The sequence below is a fragment of the Bufo bufo genome, chromosome 5 (assembly GCF_905171765.1).
Source record: "Bufo bufo chromosome 5, aBufBuf1.1, whole genome shotgun sequence".
NCBI classification, from domain to species: Eukaryota; Metazoa; Chordata; class Amphibia; order Anura; family Bufonidae; genus Bufo; species Bufo bufo.
In genome coordinates, this window is record NC_053393.1 from 367,062,311 (window position 1) to 367,068,310 (window position 6,000).

Genomic DNA, 6,000 nt, shown 5'->3' on the forward strand with positions numbered 1-6,000 from the left:
GTGGTGGTGTAATGGTGTGGGGGATGTTTTCTGGGCACACTTTAGGCCCCTTAGTGCCAATTGGGCATCGTTTAAATGCCACGGGCTACCTGAGCATTGTTTCTGACCATGTCCATCCCTTCATGACCACCATGTACCCATCCTCTGATGGCTACTTCCAGCGGGATAATGCACCATGTCACAAAGCTCGAATCATTTCAAATTGGTTTCTTGAACATGACAATGAGTTCACTGTACTAAAATGGCCCTCAGTCACCAGATCTCAACCCAATAGAGAATCTTTGGGATGTGGTGGAACGGGAGCTTCGTGCCCTGGATGTGCATCCCTCAAATCTCCATCAACTGCAAGATGCTATCCTATCAATATGGGCCAACATTTCTAAAGAATGCTATCAGCACCTTGTTGAATCAATGCCACATAGAATTAAGGCAGTTCTGAAGGCAAAAGGGGGTCCAACACCATATTAGTATGGTGTTCCTAATAATTCTTTAGGTGAGTGTATATATACTTTTTGAATTGAAACACAATCAGTTTTTTTTCCCCACATTGTGAACAAACTACACGAGATATAGATGTGGATAGTATAAAGAATAATCACGTATTAATTTATAGATGTTTCTCACATGTATGTTTAAGTTTTTTTCCTATGGGGGATATGGGTGACCTATTCTCATGGACCACATCTGAATTAATGTATGTTTCTGCATTGACTCTCACATCTAAACTAAGGTGGCCACCGATCTATGCATCTTTTCTATATACTCCTATAACTTTATCAATTCTATGTATTTGTGTCCCTTCACTATAGAGTATGATAATACGATCGTCCTGCTGTTATTTTGAATTGCATATAATAAGTCAGGATGACGTCGCCGACAGCTTTGTGCGCGTTCAAGTGACGTCATCCGGGGCATGTGACCATACGAGGATCAGGTGATCCAAATAGGTCACGTGCTCCTTTGGATGCCGGCATTTAGTGTCATAGATCAGTTCCGGCGCATTCGCGGTGACGAACAAACCAGCAAGTAATTGGTATGTAGTGATTGGTTGACACCCATATATAAACTATGTCTCCCAGTGATGACGCTACCCCCAGACGAAGGTACGCCGAAACGCGCGTTGAGGTTGGCGCCATCCTGGAGGAGACACAGTATGGGTAATTGTCCTATGTTCCTGTTTTCATTTGAATTCTTATATACATATGCACATTAGTGAATAATCATGTTGGATGAACAAGGACTTGCGCCCACTGTATGTTTCCTCCAGTGATGTCGTTTTTTATCTCCTGCACCAATTTCTTTTAATTATGTATGTATTCAATTGTGATTTTTTTTTGTAATAAAGGATTTAATTAGTATAAGCGGTCTGGCATTTTCTATGTAGGTTATGCACCTATTCATTGGCCTCACCAGTGATTTGTTTCTAAATGGCACATCACTGCTGGGTCATGTACTGCGTGGGAACACGTCACCGCTGAGGCCAATAAATGGCTGCAGAGGCGTACTAGACCCTATTGAGAAGTTTACAGGTTGGGAACCTTTAAGGGGTAAGGATTTATACCCCTTGAAACTGGCTGACCTGTTGCGTGTGTGCTTGGCAACTGAAGGCATCTGTGTAGGTACCATGTATGTATTGCTAAGAAAAATGAAGTTTTAGTATATGCAAATGGACATTACTATTACACCTAGAGGCTCTGCTCTCTCCGAAACTGCCATGCCCTTTGCATTTTGATTGACGGGGCCAGACATGATGATGATTAGACTGCCACCACAGTGCCGTAAAAGTCTTTCAACATAGATGTAGCATAGAATACAATAAGTACCCATGGTTCTTATTACTTGGGTGCCCAGACAATTCTTAGTCTGCCCCTGACAAACAGAAATTTCAGGAGGACCTTGTACATGTATAATGTTGTCTCCTAACTTTAGAACACTTCAGAAGCAGATGTCATGTTATTTTCCTTAGTATGGTAGATGATTGGCCAGCAGATTTCCATGATAATGCTCAAATCAAATGTCAGTTTCATTATACAGTTTGTCTATATTTCACATGACAAAAAACATCAGTCAACTTCAGATTTATGAATAGAGATGTCCCGAACTATTCGCTGGCGAACAGTTCCCGGCGAACATTGCTTGTTCGCGTTCGCCGCGGCGGGCGAACATATGCGATGTTCGGTCCGCCCCCTATACGTCATCATTGAGCAAACTTTGACCCTGTACCTCACAGTCAGCAGACACATTCCAGCCAATCAGCATACCCTCCCTCCCAGACCCTCCCACCTCCTATCAAAAATCAAGGACATCATCCATCTTAGATTCATTCTGAAGCTGCAGTGTTAGTTAGAGCAGGGAGAGTGCTGCTGGTGCTGAATTAATAGGGAAATTGTTAGCTAGGCCAGTGTTCTGTGTCCACTCCAGTCCTCAAAGACTCATCTGCTGTAAGGACAGCGTCCTGCCAGCACCCCAAAAAGCCCTTTTTAGGGCTGGTACATCAGTTTGCTTTTTTTTAAATATATATATATATATATATTGCAGTTGCCTGCCCGTGTGTGAGAGGCCACAGGCCCACAGACTGTACTGTGTGCACACCACTCATATCGGGTGGCACAGTACCTTGCAGATAAAAAAGTCATTTAATTTTTTCTCTGTAATATAATTGCAGTTGCCTGCCAGTGAGTGAGTGTCAGACCCACAGACTGTACTGTGCCCACTGCCCACCACTCATATCGGGTGGCACAGTACCTTGCAGATAAAAAAGTCATTACATTTTTTCTCTGTAATATAATTGCAGTTGCCTGCCAATGAGTGTCAGGCCCACTGACTGTACTGTGCCCACTGCCAGTGCCCACCACTCGGGTGGCACAGTACCTTGCACGCATAGTACCACTAATCTAAAAAAAAATGACAGGCAGAGGCAGGCCACCCCGCAGGGGCCGTCATGGTCATGGTGTTGTGATTTCCTTTGGCCCTAGAATAATGCCCAGTATTCAGAGGCCATGTACCCTGAACTCGAAAAGTTCTGAGGACATAGTTGACTGGCTTACACAGGAAACCCAATCTTCTACAGCTTCCACTCGGAACCTTGACGCACCATCCTCCTCCAGCTCAGCTTCGGGCACCTCTCAAGTTACCACTCGCCCGCCCGCCGCCACCACCAACACTAGCACCACAGCCGCTTCACTTGATCTGTCAGAGGAGTTATTTACACATCAGTTGGAAGAAATGAGTGATGCGCAACCATTATTGCCAGAGGATGTAGATAACAGGGATATGTCTCAGTCAGGCAGCATTACACACATGGACGTACGGTGTGATGATGATGATGTTGTACCCGCTGCTGCTTCCTTTGCTGAGTTGTCAGATACAAGTGAAGCGGTTGATGATGACGATGTGTCCGTGGATGTCACGTGGGTGCCCGCTCGAAGAGAAGAAGAACAGGGGGAAAGTTCAGATGGGGAGACAGAGAGGAGGAGGAGACGAGTTGGAAGCAGGGGGGGGTCGTCGCAAGGAGCTAGTGGCACAGTCAGACAGCATGTATCGGCACCCGGGGTCAGCCAGACAGCACGCCAATCAACGCTTGCTGTTGCCACCACCAGAATGCCGTCATTGCAAAGCTCAGCAGTGTGGCATTTTTTTGTGTGTCTGCCTCTGATAACAGCGATGCCATTTGCAACCTGTGCCAAAAGAAACTGAGTCGTGGGAAGTCCAACAGCCACCTAGGTACAACTGCTTTGCGAAGGCACATGATCTCACATCACAAACGCCAATGGGATCAACACATGATGAGTACAAGCAGCACAGAAACTCAAAGCCACCATCCTCCTTCTGGTCCAGCATCTTCAGCCACGTCAACCACTGCTGTCCTCCTTGCCCCCTCTCAACCACCCGCCACTCCGCCTCTCACCTTCAGAAGTTCCTGCTCATCTGCCCACAGTCAGGTGTCTGTCAAGGAAATGTTTGAGCATAAGAAGCCAATGTCACAGAGTCACCCCCTTGCCCGGCGTCTGACAGCTGGCTTGTCGGAACTCTTAGCCCGCCAGCTTTTACCATACAAGCTGGTGGAGTCTGAGGCCTTCAAAGAATTTGTAGCTATTAGGACACCGCAGTAGAAGGTACCCGGCCAAATTTTTTTTCCACAAAAGGCAATCCCCAATCTGTACTCTATTGTGGAAAAGGAAGTCATGGCATGTCTGGCACACAGTGGTGGGGCAAGGGTCCATCTGACCACTGATACCTGGTCTGCAAAGCATGGTCAGGGCAGGTATATCACGTACACTGTGCATTGGGTAAATCTGCTGACGGCTGCCAAGCATGGAATGCGTGGCTCTGCAGAGGAGTTGGTGACACCGCCACGACTTTCAGGCAGGCCTGCTGCCACCTCCTCTACTCCTCCTACTCCATCCTCTTCGCTAACCTCCTCGGCTGAGTCCTCTTCTGCTGCTGCGTCTTGCTCCACATCAACTGCACCCCCCAGCTCCCCAGGGGCTATTCCACATCCCAGATACGACATTGTCACGCCGTCATGGGGTTGACTTGCCTGAGTCACACCGGACCAGCACTCCTGTCCGCCCTGAACGCACAGGTGGATCAGTGGCTGACCCCGCACCAACTGGAGATTGCCAAAGTGGTGTGTGACAACGGAAGCAATTTGTTGGCGGCATTGAATTTGGGCAAGTTGACACATGTGCCGTGCATGGCACATGTGTTGAATCTGATCGTACAACGCTTTGTGCATAAGTACCCAGGCTTACAGGACGTCCTCAAGCAGGCCAGGAAGGTGTGTGGCCATTTCAGGCGTTCCTACACGGCCATGGCGCACTTTTCCGATATTCAGCGGCGAAACATGCCAGTGAGGCGCTTGATTTGCGACAGCCCAACATGTTGGAATTCAACACTCAATAATGTTCGACCGCCTGCTCCAACAAGAAAAAGCCGTCAACGAGTATTTGTATGACCGGGGTGCTAGGACAGCCTCTGCAGAGCTGGGTATTTTTTTGCCACGTTACTGGACGCTCATGCGCAATGCCTGTAGGCTCATGCGTCCTTTTGAGGAGGTGACAAACCTAGTCAGCCGCACTGAAGGCACCATCAGCGACATCATCCCATTTGTTTTCTTCCTGGAGTGTGCCCTGCAAAGAGTGCTGGATCAGGCCATAGATGAGCGTGAAGAGGAAGAGGAAGAGTTGTGGTCACCATTACCACCAGAAACAGCTTTATTATCATAGCTTGCTGGACCTGCGGCAACGCTGGAAGAGGAGTCTGAGGAAGAGGAGTCAGAGGAGGAATGTGGCTTTGAGGAGGAGGAAGACCAACCACAGCAGGCATCCCAGGGTGCTCGTTGTCACCTATCTGGTACCCGTGGTGTTGTATGTGGCTGGGGGGAAGAACAGACCTTCAATGAGATCAGTGAGGATGAGGAACGGGACATGAGTAGCTCGGCATCCAACCTTGTGCAAATGGGGTCTTTCATGCTGTCATGCCTGTTGAGGGACCCTCGTATAAAAAGGCTGAAGGAGAATGACCTGTACTGGGTGGCCACGCTACTAGACCCCCGGTATAAGCAGAAAGTGGCTGAAATGTTACCGAATTACCGGAAGTCGGAAAGGATGCAGCAGTTCCAAAACAAGTTAAAAAGTATGCTTTACACAGCGTATAAGGGTGATGTCACAGCACAACGGGAATCTAACAGGGGAAGAGGTGAAAGTAATCCTCCTCCTACCACGACCACGCCGGCAAGGACAGGACGATTTACAGACGTGTTGTTGATGGAGGACATGCAGAGCTTTTTAAGTCCTACACATCGCCACAGCCCTTCGGGGTCCACCCACAGAGAACGACTCGACCGACAGGTAGCAGACTACCTCGCCTTAACTGCATATATCGACACTCTGAGGAGCGATGAACCCCTTGACTACTGGGTGTGCAGGCTTGACCTGTGGCCTGAGCTATCCCAATTTGCGATAGAACTTCCGGCCTGCCCCGCTTCAAGTGTCCTGT